This window comes from Mustela lutreola, chromosome 6, assembly GCF_030435805.1.
Source record: "Mustela lutreola isolate mMusLut2 chromosome 6, mMusLut2.pri, whole genome shotgun sequence".
Taxonomy (NCBI): domain Eukaryota; kingdom Metazoa; phylum Chordata; class Mammalia; order Carnivora; family Mustelidae; genus Mustela; species Mustela lutreola.
Window position 1 is genome coordinate 69065397 of NC_081295.1, and position 14526 is coordinate 69079922.

The window sequence follows — 14526 nt, forward strand, 5'->3', positions numbered from 1 at the left end:
TCTTAGCCTTTCTAATAGTTGTATCTCGTTGTGGTTTAAATCTGCATTTCCCTAATAACCAAGGGTACTGAACATCTTTTTCATGTGCTAATTTATCATTCCTATATAGTTCACTTTTCGTGAATTGCCTCTTCAAATCTTTGTCCATTTTTAAAGTTTTCTTATTATTGAAACTTGAGTATGCTTTAATATCCTGGATACAATTTGTTTACCACATATTTGATTTGCAAATATTTTGTCTTAATCTGTGGTTTGTCTTTTCTCACTTTTTCTCACGTAACAGTATTTCTGAAGAAAAGAATTTCTTAATTTTGGTAAAGCCCAGTCTATTTTTTTTTTTAATGATTATGCTTTTAGTGTTGTAACTAAAAAATTTTTCCTAATTCTAGGTCACGCATATTTTATTTGATTTCCCTAAGCAGTGTTTTTAGTTTTTAGTGCAAAGGTCTTATACAATTTTGTCAAATTTATTCCTAAGTATCTAGTATTTTTGATGCTATTTTAGAATGACATTTACATCCAAATTTCATTTTAGGATTTTTACCAATGTGTACAAATGATTTTTTTTAAAGATTTTATTCATTTATTTGACAGAGAGAGATCACAAGTAGTCAGAGAGGCAGGCAGAGAGAGAGGGGGAAGCAGGCTCCCTGCTGAGCAGAGAGTCCCATGCCGGGCTCAATCCAGGACCCTGAGACCATGACTTGAGCTGAAGGCAGAGGCTTCAACCCACTGAGCCACCCAGGCGCCCCACAAATGATTTTTATATATGAATCTTGTGTCCCTTAAAAATGCTAAACTCACCTATTAGTTCTAGCTGAATTATAGAATACAGTTGGATTTTCTGCATGGATCATCATGCCGGTTCAGAATAAAGAGAGTTTCACTTCTTCCTGATTTGATGCCTTTTCTTCTCTCTTTTAAAAATTCATCTGGGGATGCATGGGTGGCTCAGTCAGTAAAGTGTCTGCCTTCTGCTTAGGTCATGATCCTGGAGTCCTGGGATTGAGCCTCGCATTGGGCCCCCCTCTCAGGTGGGGGAGTCTGTTTCTCTGTCTGCCCCTGCTCCCCTCCTTCAGCTCCCTCTCTCTTTCTCACTCTCAAATAAGTAAAATCTTTAAAAATAATAAATAGATAAATAACAATTTTATCTGCATTGGACTGTATAAACATTCACTGTAATGATGAATAGAAATGGTGAGAGTGGATTCCTTGCTTGTTCCTTCCCTTAGGGTGAAAGTACTGAGTCTTTTACCATTTGTTGCACTGTTAGTTATAGGCTTTTCTGTCACTCCCCTCTTACCGTGAGTTTAGTATATCAGGCTGCTTCTAGTTGTCCCATATCTCACTTAAAATTCATTTTCTTAGTCTGTTTTTATTTTGGATAGTTTTATTACTCTGTCTTCAAATTTGGCTGTCTTTTCTTTATTATCTACTCTGCTCTTAATACTATACACTGTATTTCTCACCTTAATCGTTGTAGTTTTAATCTCTGAAAGTTAGATTTGAATAGTTTAAAAATATCTTCTCCAGCATGTCTACTATACTTAACATATTCTTTGACCTATCTTCTGGAACATATGAATAATAGTTATAATACATATCTTAATGTCCCTGTCTACTATTTTTATCATTTGCATGAGTTTTGGTTAGTTTGTTTGAATTTTGTCATAGGGGTTTTATTTTTCTGATTCTTAATATGATTAGTAATGTTTGCTTGGATGTGAGACATTTTGATTTACCTTACTGGATGATGGATATATCTGTATCTAGAAATATTTTTGAGCTTTGTTCTGGGATATAGTTAAGTTACTTGAAATCAGGACTTTTGGATCGTGTGTTTCAGCTTCGTTAGATACTCATTTTACCCACTGCAAGGCAAACCCTTCTGAGTACTTTACTTAACACTGTGTGAATGACAAGATTTTCCTCTCAAGATTTTCTCTATTGGGGAAAAGCTCTATTCTCTGCATTGTGATATTTCTGTCATTGTTTCATCTAATACTTTAGAGTTATTTTCACCTGATCTTGGGTAGGATTTTTTAGGGTCATTTTTACCTGTGTAAGAGAATCAGTGCTCAGTAATTAATGTCTTTGAGGTAGACCTAATGTAGATGTCCTGAGTTATCTCTCTATGCACCTCTCTCCTCTCCCATTTTATATTCTGTGAACTATAACCTTCTTGGCCTCCTTGGACTCCCAATTTTATCTCCTCAGCTCTTGGCAGAATGCCAAGTTCTGCCTGAGTTTCAATTTTCTATGCAATAGCCTCAAAACTCTCCAGACAGTCATCTGAGGAAATTATAGGATGGATTTCATTTCCAGAGATCACTCTCCTCTGCCTGATGTCCACTGCCTTGATACAATGCTCAACATCATTCCTTGGTAAGAAATTTCAAATTAAAACCATACTGGGATGCCACCTACGTGAATTGCCATATAAAAATTAAAGAGTTGGCAAGATGGGGAGTAACTGGAACTCTAATATACTGCAGATGGGAATAAAAAGTGGTGCAACCACTTTGAAAAATCATCTGGCAGTTTCTCCAATCATTAAACATACATTATCATATATTCTGGCTATTCTGCTATTAGCTAAAGGCTAAGAGTAATGAAAGCATATGGTCATACAAAGATTCATAAAAGAGTGTTCATAGCAACTTTCCTTATATATAAATACAATGGTTTACTACTCTGCAATTAAAGAGAATGAACCATTGCTACATAAAACCAATATAGATTCATCTGAAAATAATTACACTGAGTGAAAGAAGCCAGAAAAAAATGAGTACATATAATAAGATTCTATTTTTTATAATATTCTAAAAAAAATACAAGTCTTCTATAGTGATATGAAGCCATTGAACAGTTTCCTGAAATAAGAATGAAGAAAGGAGGGAAGACAATGAGGGATTGCCAAGGAGTGCGTGGAAACTTTTGGGGATGATGTGTATATGCATTATCTCAATTTGGTGCTGGTTTTATGAATATGTCCACGTGTCAAAATTTAACAAATTTTAGACTTTAAATGTATGCACTTTAGTGTATGTCAAATTATACCTTAATAAAAGTGAAAAAAAAAATGTTGTCTTGGAGAAGTTTGAGGTCAAAATGATATTTTCACATTCAGTATTTGTTCCTTAAATTGTTTTGTTTTTGTTTTTGTTTTGTTTTGTTTTGTTTTTAAAGATTTTATTTATTTATTTGACAGACAGAGATCACAAGTAGGCAGAGAGGCAGGCAGCGAGACATGAGGAAGCAGACTCCCTGCTAAGCAGAGAGCCCGATGCAGAGCTTGATCCCAGGACCCTGGGATCATGACCCAAGCTGAAGGCAGAGGCTTTAACCTACTGAGCCACCCAGGCACCTCTGTTTTTTGTTTTTTAATGTGCTATTTAACTCATCCATAGAGTTTTAAATTTCAATTATTTGTTTATGTATAGAAATTCTATTTTGTCCTTTTTTTTTTTTTTTTTTTTTTTTTTTTTTTTTTAAAGATTTTATTTATTTATTTGACAGACAGAGATCACAAGCAGGCAGAGAGGCAGGCAGAGAGAGAGGAGGAAGCAGGCTTCCCGCTGAGCAGAGAGCCCGATGCGGGGCTCGATCCCAGGACCCCGAGATCATGACCCGAGCCAAAGGCAGCGGCTCAACCCACTGAGCCACCCAGGCGCCCCTATTTTGTCCTTTTTTAAATATGCTGATTCAATCTTTTTCTTGCTCATCTTTACATCTTTTATTTTTAAAAACATTTAAATTTACTAAATAACATTTTAAAAATGAAATATATATAGTTATTTTCTATTTTATGCTTAATAATTCCAATAACTCCAGTCCTTGGGAATCTAAGTATGCTGTGGATACTTTGTTTCCCCAAGTGTTTGTTAAGTTTGCCAAGTTAATGTAATCCATGGAAATCACAAGGTACAGGATGAAAGGATGCTCCTGCCAGGAAGTATCATATTTGTATTTGCTTTTGCCAATGCCAGGGGATGGCGACCCATGAGGGATTCTTTATTTTCTTGGTTTGGAATTTCCCTAAACATACAGAACTATAAATTTGAATCCTGCTGTCCCATGAGGGTGAACCTCTGTTTATTCATCTCCAAGGAAGAATATTGTTGTTATTTTCTTATACCCATGTCTTGGTCAACTCAGGATACCATAACAAAATGCCATAGATAGGTAAACAACAGAAATTTATTTCTCACAGTCATGGAGGCCAAGATCAAGGTACTGGCATGTACGTTTCATTCTGAGGCCTCTTCTCATGGCTTCATCAGCATGTAGACAGCTGCCATTTCACTGTGTGCCCATATGACCTCTTCTTTGCGTAAGCATGGGGTGAGGAGATGGAGGGCAACATGCTCTTTGGTGTGTCTTATTGGGGCATTAATCCCATCATAACATCCCTACCCTCATGACCTTACCCAAACCTAATTACCTCCCAAAGATCCCATCTTCAAGTACCATCTCATTACAAGTTAAGGCTTCAACATATAAATTTGAAGCTGGGGTTGGGAAGGAAGGGGGGCGTGGCGGGTAGCATACAAAAAAACATTTGGTCCATAATAATCAGGAACTATAGCAGAGACAAACAAGTCTGTCAAGTGTTTTCATTGGCTGCCTTTGTTAGTAGTTAGATTTTTTTCTAGTCCACCATTTTACTGTGTTAGTATGAGCTTAGAGAGTTTAGTTTCTATTTTTAAGTGAAGGATACAGGGGGAAGAGGTATATGTCAAGTTATGTCAAGTTCAGTCCTACATCATTTGATTATCCTCTCCTGTGACCATTATTCTTAGAGATTCTAGGATCATAGTATGACATATGGTCCCACAGTATCCTTGGATTCTGCTTTTATCACTCTGATTTTGACTTTATATTCTTTTTCTTTTACCTTTGGAAAATCTTTCTTAATTTCTTACTAAGCTGATCAATACATTTCAAGACACATTTTTTTTTTTTTAAAGTTTTGGGAATTCAGATGTCTTCCATCTGAGAGGTGTTCTGAACATTTAGTTCTTTTACTAGAAGCTCGAGTTCCAATGGATGCATTTCAGTTTTGCCAGATTCAGAATGAGAAGGCTGGAATGCCATGACCAAAGACAGAGAACGGGTATTCCTGGTAATGTTTGGGGAACTCTTGATAAGACCACAGAGAGCATGAATTGTAAGCCAAAAAGGGAGTTTCTCTTGAGGCAAAGAGGGACTATTGGGTTTCGACTGGACAAATGGCATGATTTGTCATAGAGATTTTAGAATATAGAAGATTAGAGCCAGGAATATAGCCTGGACATGTTGGGACAAAGTCTGTGAGAGGGAAAAGCAGCCTCAATTGGGTATGTGGCCTTGGAAATAAGGAAAGAATGCTCTCGAGGGTTGCTATGGTCCCTCCCAACTTGCTTGATGTTTGGGGTTAGGAGTTTTAAACAAATCTGAAAGAAGTGATGGTTCATAGAGGGGAGTGAAGATGCTGAGTTCTCTTTTGGAACTATTATTATAACTCAATTTATCAGATCCTTTTTGGGTTTCTTCTTTCAACTGCCAAGAGAAGAGGTTGGCCACATTTCTGAAACTTGCAAAATTCTCTTTGAATATCTATGCTGGTTGTAAATTATGACATTTAAATTGAGTGTGGCTTTTATCTTACTGAGAAAGATGTGGAATAAATCACCCATGCTTTTTATGTTATCATAAATAGATCCATTTTAATGTGATTTCTATAACTACAAAACTGCGAATATTTAAACTCTGATAAAAAGTATTAATTGCAAAAGTTATTTTAAGTTTTATTTAAAGGGGTTCACTAGCATTTTTAAAAAAAAATGCACATCAGACCTGTTAAGACTAACAACATGTGTGTGTACTTGATAGCCACCTTGACGGTCACTTTGGCAATTCAGGTCACCATGAGTATGGGAACAGAGAGATATGTGCTAGGTCAAGTGGGGGCAAAGATAACAAGTAAAGTAGAAATAACAAGATGTTAACTAATTCTGGGTGGTTTTTATACAAAGAGTGTATTATTTTCTCTATATATAAACTTTCTAAAGTAAGCAAGCAAACAAATAACCTCAAACAGTGGCTTTGCTTTCCAGAAACCTACATCTTGAGGAGACTTATTTATTTAAATAGCTGGAAGGCAGCAGGAGACTTAAGAGTGTTGAAAAGCTGACTTCAGTATGAACCTGTTTACTAAGCCAAGCAAAGTCTTCATGGGGGGTTATCCACCTAGAGAGGAGGTTCAACCACAGAAGACCAGTGGTGAAGTCAAGTCCTAGCCTGAGCACACATCAGTTTGTTGTCTTCTCATCATGGAATTGCCCTAAAAATTAGAACTTCTTTTAATGGAGGCCTCATGTTTAAACACAGAAAACTAGAGAGGAACCGTAATTACAAAAGCCATCCACTTGTATTCATTTCTTCACTTACCTTTCTTGAAGTACAAAAGACTCTATTTTGTAATTGTGTTGTAGTGATGGTTAATCATATTGTGTGAGGTCAAGTATAGATAGCCGCCTTTTTCATTTTTTTTTTATCATCTCTTTTCATAACCAGAGGGCAAAACTTGATTTAAAAGATCAAATGGCTTTTTTGGGTGCCAGGATAGCTCAGTCGGGGAAGTGCCTGACTCTTGATTTCGGCTCAGGTTGTGATCTCAGGGTTGTGGGATTGAGCCCCTGTCCTTGCGCTCCATGCTCAGTGGGGAGTCTGCTTCAGGATTCTGTCTTTATCCCTCTTCCTCTGCACCCTGACCCTCCTCTCCGCTCAAGCGTGCTCTGTCTAAAATAAATAAATTTTAAACAAACAAATAATCAAATGGCTCTTTGAAACATACTGTAACATGAAAGTACAAAATTATTTTGAGCTTATTTTAATTCCTTTTCTAATCCTAACTCCTGTCTCACACTCCCACCACAGCCTGTTCAGAGCAGAAAGGGGGCAAGCACAGTTACCCAGAGAATGGGACTGAATGGTCAGCCCTGAGTGCCGCTCAATCCTGCTACTCAGTAGCTGGGCCAATCTGTTCAGTTTACTTAACTCTACCTCAACTTCCTCGTCTGTAAAATGAAAACAGTAACACCTGTCTCCAGATTGCGTGAAGACAATGTGAAATGAAATGTATTATGTGTCATGGGCCTGGTACAGGTAAAAATTCGTTAAGTGGTAGCTGGTACTGATGCCATAGAACCCACGTGTTCTCTATGGGACTCGTTTTTTTTTGCCTGACAAGAGAATGGAAGCCCCTCCCTGCTGTGCCATGCTCATCCTTGAATTTTCAGCCCTGGGCACAGTTCCTAAGAGTGGTGCATAGTGAGTTTTTGTTGGATTCTTGATTTCAATCTAGACTCAAGTCCGTGATGGTGAGTGGTAAACAATGCTCAGAAAATCTATCTTACCCCCCAGACAAATGAACTTGGACTGTGTGGCACTGTGGATTATGTATCTAATTTAAGGGCTGAATTGAGCAGTTCTGCTGTGTTACTTGTAAACACTTCATGGAGAGGGTCAAAATCCAAGAAAATAAGGATTTGAACAGCTGCAATTATTATTAGTTCTAAAGCAACGGTGTTTTATATCTTAGAGAAAAAGCACTTAACATCAGTTTCTCCTTTCATTATAAGATAAAACAGAATATACTTTACATTTGATTTTAACTTAAATTTAAAGAGCAGTGAATTCTAGACCTCTGGATAAAAGCCAACACAGAACTCTGCATGAGGCAATGTTGTTAATTTGTTTTGCCTACAGTTAGATCTAATCTTTAAACTGTGTCTGAAGGAATAAAAAATGTCTTTCAATGACTATTTCCCTACTCTTAGGAGAAAAAAAAAGATGGCTCATTTATTAAATTTCTTCAGGAAATATAATCCTTAAATTATGATAAATGTTAAGATAATATACTGTATTTAAAACTGCCAAAATTATCATGATAAATTACATATAAACACAAGTACTAGACCTTTCAGGATGTGAAAAGAAGTTTTTAAAAGTTAGTTTTAAAATATACACCATTAGATTGGTTATTTTTATATGTAAGCTGTATTGGAATAATGAAAAACGAAGTTGTTTTTCTTCGATTTTGAGGTTGTGGAATTTTATCATGAGGATCATCTGTTAGTAATTGAATTCTGTCCTTTCATGGATGGAATTATTAGGCCTTTAAACTATAAAATAAAATTTTAAAATGCACAACAACAACAACAACAAAAAGCAGACTAGCAACTGTTACTTCAAAGGAGACCAAAAAGGAAAACAACCCAGCGAGACAGAAAACATTTGCTGCAGAACCAAGGAAGGTCTCAGTGTCTTTGCTGGGACCCTCCCAGCAGGAGCTGTGCCTGCTCAGGGGTGAGTCACATACACTGACATCTGCCACTGGGCTGTGAAGTCTTGACAATGGGTGTGGGGTAGAAAACTTCGTTAGTTTTTCTAAGAACCTAAAAACTCAGAAGATGTAGCTGGGTTTTCAGAAGATCAGCATGTCGTTCTCTAAATAACAAATTTTAATTTAAAACATTATGAGAGGAAATAGATTTTTTTTTTACATTGTGTGGGGAAAGAAACAATTTTGAAGGTTTTTAGAGACTTTGTACTTATACGATTAAGCATAATCGTATAATATAGAATTAAGCATGGCATATATATAATACGTATGGAATATCATAGATAGATTATGCATGGGAAGTATGAAAGCTAATATGAAAGCTAACATTTGATGAATGCTTTGTCTATACCATGCACTGTGAAGGGTTTTCCAAGGCCTCATGTAATTGTCATGATTACCTTATGAGGTAGAAAATAGAGCCTCACATATTAACAAACCTCTCAGGGACATTTAGCTAGTAAATGATGAAACCAGAACTTAAAAAACATGTTATAAAATTAATATTTGTTCACTGTAAATATGCAAATACAGAAGGACATGAAGTGAAAATCAATAAGCTCTAAGTTCTCCCATTCACAGTCGTCTTCCTATAAACCAAATCAATATTTTCTTGTATCTTTCTGAAATTCTCTATATGTATGTAATCATATCCCTTTATGTCTTCCATGTATATTTTCATCCCTCTCTCTTTATATGTGTATGTAGTTTTTCCTGCTTTTATTTTTAGACCTCAATGGGATTGCCTTATATATTTTGACACTTGCTTTTTTTTTTTTTTTTTTTTTTGCATACAAATGATTTAATTTAAGTGTCATTTTAATGCAATGACATGACAGTGCTCAGCAGCTATTAGTTCTCACTCAACATAGCACTTTTCCTGGGTAACTACTATCAGCCTTTTTTTTTTTTTAATGGACAAAGAAATCAAACCAAAGAAAGGTTAAGTAACTCCTTCACTGCTTACATTCTTTCTCCATGCCAGACGGCCTTCTGAAAAGATGAGAAGAGTCCTGTAAATCCAGGAGTTCTTGTGAATTTTCATTACTACTTACACTTGCTTTTTATATTTAATTGTATGTCCTGGAAAAGTTCCACTACAGTATGTATAGAACTGTCTTACTCTTTTATGACTGTGTGGTAGTCCATCGTCTAAATTTCATATAATTGAATAGAGAACAACATTAAATTATTTTCAACTTTATGCCATTTACAAACTGTCTGTATTCATCTGCGTGGGTGGCCATAGCAAAGTTCCATAGACTAGAAACCTTAAACTGCCGAAGTTTGTGTCTCATAGTTCTGGAAGCTGAGAAGTCTAAGAACAAGGTGCTAGCAAGGTAGGTTTTACTCTGACATCTTGTCTCTTGACTCAGTAATCATGGCTGCCTTCTCACTATGTAAAGTATATAGCCCTTTACTTGACATAAATGTTGCAATGATTTTTATCATTGTTTTGGTAGTTTAATGTTTATTTACCTTTGCTCAGCTGAATGCTGCTTCTAATTCTTTCCTCTATTAACTTTTTTTTTTTTTTTAAGATTTTTATTTATTTATTTGACAGACAGAGATCACAAGTAGGCAAAGAAGCAGGCAGAGGTGGTGGGGGAAGCAGCCTCCCCGTTGAGCAGAGAACCCCATGCGGGACTCCATCCCAGGGCCCTTAGAGGACTTGATCCCAAGACCTGAAGGCAGCACCTTAACCCACTGAGCCACCAGGCACCCCCTCTGTTAACCTTTAATTCACTTCTCCAGGATAAGAGTTGGGTCACACAAAATAAAGTTGTAGTGTCTATATATTTTATTGCATAAGTCTGCCTCCCTTATGCTGGGATGCCAAATTATGTTCCTATGAGAAGCCCCCCCTTCCTGCATTCTTATACTCCATAAAACGTGTTGATCCACATGTGTCTCTCTGCTCTACATCGGATTGGAAGAATTCCATATATAATTCTCAAACCTTTGATATACATATTGCTGCATTGAAAGGCATGTGTTGACTAATAAAAATGGGGGGGAAAGTTCTCTGAGCCATATTCTGTAGTATGAAACAGTAAAATCACATCTACTTTACGTGAATTTTCAATCCAACATATTGCCAGGGTTTGAAATGCAGATTAACCTGAAAAACAATTCAATTTACTATTAAAAACAGCTCCTACTCATAAAGATGTAAGCAATAGCATACTAAAAAATGGCCAGCAATATTTAGTCTTGAGTTTTATTTTAATTACAACAAATAATAAAGGCCTTGAAGAAGTCTCCTCCACATAATGAATTGTCAGCAAGTGGCAAAACAGTGACTCACTGCTCCAATGAAGGAGAAAAGCTCTCATGTATGTATTGCATCCAATTAAAAAAAGATAACTGTGCTAAGTTGCACAGAACTGAGTGTTGTTTTCAACTGCTTGATACAAATTATGATATCCCAGACACATTTTCTCCTTTTTACCTTTGAACTAAAGAAAGTTGATTTGTATTTTCATTTTGTAAGTAAAAAAACTGAGTTTCTGAAGGTAAGTAGGCTGTCTCAGGTCACACAGCTCGTACGTACCAGATGTTGAATTCCAAACTAAGTCTTTGTATTATTATTATTATTATTTTAATTTATTTTTTATTTTCAGCATAACAGTATTCATTATTTTTGCACCACACCCAGTGCTCCATGCAATCCGTGCCCTCTCTAATACCCACCACCTGGTACCCCGAACTCCCACCCCCCCACCCCTTCAAAACCCTCAGATTGTTTTTCAGAGTCCATAGTCTTTCATGGTTCACCTCCCCTTCCAATTTTTCCCAACTCCCTTCTCCTCTCTACCTCCCCATGTCCTCCATGCTATATGTTATGCTCCACAAATAAGTGAGACCGTATGATAATTGGCTCTCCCTGCTTGACTTATTTCACTCAGCATAATCTCTTCCAGTCCCGTCCATGTTGCTACAGAAGTTGGGTATTCGTCCTTTCTGATGGAGGCATAATACTCCATAGTGTATATGGACCACATCTTCCTTATCCATTTGTCCGTTGAAGGGCATCTTGGTTCTTTCCACAGTTTGGCGACCGTGGCCATTGCTGCTAAAAACATTGGGGTACAGATGGCCCTTCTTTTCACTACATCTGTATCTTTGGGGTAAATACCCAGTAGTGCAATGGCAGGGTCATAGGGAAGTCTATTTTTAATTTCTTGAGGAATCTCCACACTGTTCTCCAAAGAGGCTGCACCAACTTGAGTTCCCACCAACAGTGTAAGAGGGTTCCCCTTTCTCCACATCCCCTCCAACACATGTTGTTTCCTGTCTTGCTAATTTTGGCCATTCTAACTGATGTAAGGTGATATCTCAATGTAGTTTTAATTTGAATCTCCCTGATGACTAGTGTTATTATTTTTTTTAAGATTTTATTTTAATTAAGAGAGAGAGAGAGAGTGAGAGAGAGCATGAGAAGGGAGAAGGTCAGAGGGGGAAGCAGACTCCCTGTGGAGCTGGGAGCCCGATGTGGGACTTGATCCTGGGACTCCGGGATCATGACCTGAGCCGGAGACAGTTGCTTAACCAACTGAGCTACCCAGGTGCCCCTAAGTCTTTGTATTATGCTAATGCATAGCCCTACCTCCTGAAAGAAGCTTAGAAAAACAAGGCAAATGTGTGCCAAAGTAATCATAGAAGGCATCCAGGGGAAACAAAACCTGGCATTTGTTTGTTTGTTTGTTTGTTTCTTTCTTTCTTTCTTTTTTTAAAATTTATTTGTATGTTAGAGAGAGAGAGCGCCAGCACAAGAAGGGGGAGGGGTGGAGGGAGTAGCAGACTCCCTGCTCAACAGGGAGCCCAGTGTGGGGCTTCATCCCAGGACCCTGGGATTAGGACCTAAATTGAAAACAGACGATTAACCAACTGAGCCACCCAGTTGCCCCCACATCTGGACTTTCAACAGTGGCTTGGCGGACATACTGGATGGAATAAACACTGAACAAAACCATGAAGGGTAGAAGGACATGGTGTGGACTAGGAAGGAATTCCTGTGGCTAGGCATGCATGCTTATGGGACTGTGTAGTCCGCATGCAGCAAAAGCCACATAATATCCTGAATGTCAGAAATACGAGTGTGGACTTCATCAGCTGCAGGCTGGGTGGCGTAGAGCCATTGACCATTCATTATCTGTTAGATTAACAAGATGAAAAGTGACTTGGGAAGATTAGTTGAGAGAGGGAGCGTCGTCCAGAAAGCAACCTCCTGAGCATCTAGGAGGACAAGCAAGTGGCTATTGGTGTATTTCAGGTGGGATGTATGAAGTGTGGACTAGGGTAGGCACTGTGCCTAGACAGTACTTTGAAAAACATTTTGAAGATGAGAAAGATAAATTAGGATGAGTCATACTGCTTTGTCATTGTTCTAAATATTCAGTGTTCTCATGAAAAAAATGTGGTTTTTCAAACACAGTATAGAACCCAACTACTAATTATTCTGGGAACTTCTTTTTGTGTTTTTCAGAAGTCTGAATTAACAAAGCTTCTGACTTCATCCAGATTTGGGTAGTGTAAAGAGGGGAAAGACAAAAGGTGGATGAAGAAAACAATTTTCCTTGGTAATAACTATCAGCATCGAACTCATTTTTGTTTCAACTGAATGTTGCTTGGGTTTATTTCAAGCAAATCCCATAGTCCAGAGATTTATGGTGTTTCAAGAGCTACAGCTTCATTTTGAGCTTTGCCCTTAACATTGTGTGGTCCTCATCCTTAGGACCACATGATAGAAAATTTTGACATTGGTGGCAAATGTTTTCCCTTAGGATAGAAAAATTGCAGCCCAACTTTTGAAAAAGAATTTTTTCTTTCATATTTTGGGAGGAGAGATCCTCAGTCACCCACCACGTAGAAGTCCCTGTGATGTGACCAATTTAAGTTCATTTCAAGGATGGGATCACATAGATGGGTTTAGGCCACTCATGGGAAGTGGGAGTCATTCTTAGCCAAAAGGTGTGGCTAAAAAATTTAGGACTCTGACAGAAAAGTCTTCTGGGGGAATTGATGCTGGAAGGCAACCAAAAGTTATAATTCTCTGCCCTTAACTTCTGTGGAATATAACTGATGTTCTCTTTCTAGAATATAAACGGTGTGACAGATTTATATTTGATGCATCTTTGTTTACTTCTTGGCATCTGAGAGTCATTGTTAATTAGTTAGTTAATTAGTTGAGTGAATGAATGAATGAATGAATGAAGGACATCTCTGAGAGAAAAGATTTTCAGAGCAAAATGGTAAGGAAAACTTATATTCAAAACCGTGCGTAAATATATATAAGAAATGTCAAAGAGGGAGATCACATTTCAGAAAAAGACCTCTATAGAGAAAATACTGTCTTATACATACAAATCTGAAAATCAAATCCTAAATAAATTGATATGGTATATATAAATATATACTTCATATGATTACATATTTTGCAATAAAACATGTAACTGGGCAATATTTTTATTTTGGCCTGAATATTTGTAACATAAAAGTCTTAAAATTAGATTTCAAAATACTGGCATTTGTGAATGGATTACTTCTATAGATTTGTTTGTTATCTCTTTGGGCCCAATGTTAAAAATGTATCTAGAACCCAGAATCCAACATACAATAAAAATACATCATTCTCTGAGCACCTACCAGGTGTCTCTAGCTTCAGAAATGCCGCTATTTGTCTATACATAGACTAGAGTGTTAGAGACTGGTCGAAAGAAAGCTCGTGCGCTGTGACTTCCTCGCAGTCATGTCACACAGCTGTTTGGTTGCACAGCCAAGAAGGGATCTCAGCCTCCTGACCTCTAGGTCTTCCACTACTCCTTGCTGTCCAATTGGGTATTAATTTAACATTTCTTAGAGGACCTAGGTGACCTCTAGTTTATTGAATATCTCAGTTAACTGAATGTTAATATTTGTTAATAAAGGGCTAAAATCTACTTTAGAGTTCATGGATAATCTATTAAAAATTCAAAGAACAGTAGACAAAAGAATGCCATTGCAAAACTTCCTCAAAAGCAATTTTCTACTTTGTGTTTATATGCTTGAGGTGTTTGGCAAAATACCTGATTGCTTCACATTCAGAAATCAATGACTATAAATCATGATATTTTAAATTTCTCAAGGACACTTTGCAT

General features: G+C 37.2%; 1 protein-coding gene across 1 annotated transcript in view; it reads left to right on the forward strand.

Moving 5' to 3' along the window:
• MOXD1 (monooxygenase DBH like 1) overlaps nt 1-14526 on the forward strand; it is a 91881-nt gene that overhangs the window by 41023 nt on the left and 36332 nt on the right. The gene's annotated exons all lie outside the window — the stretch shown is intronic.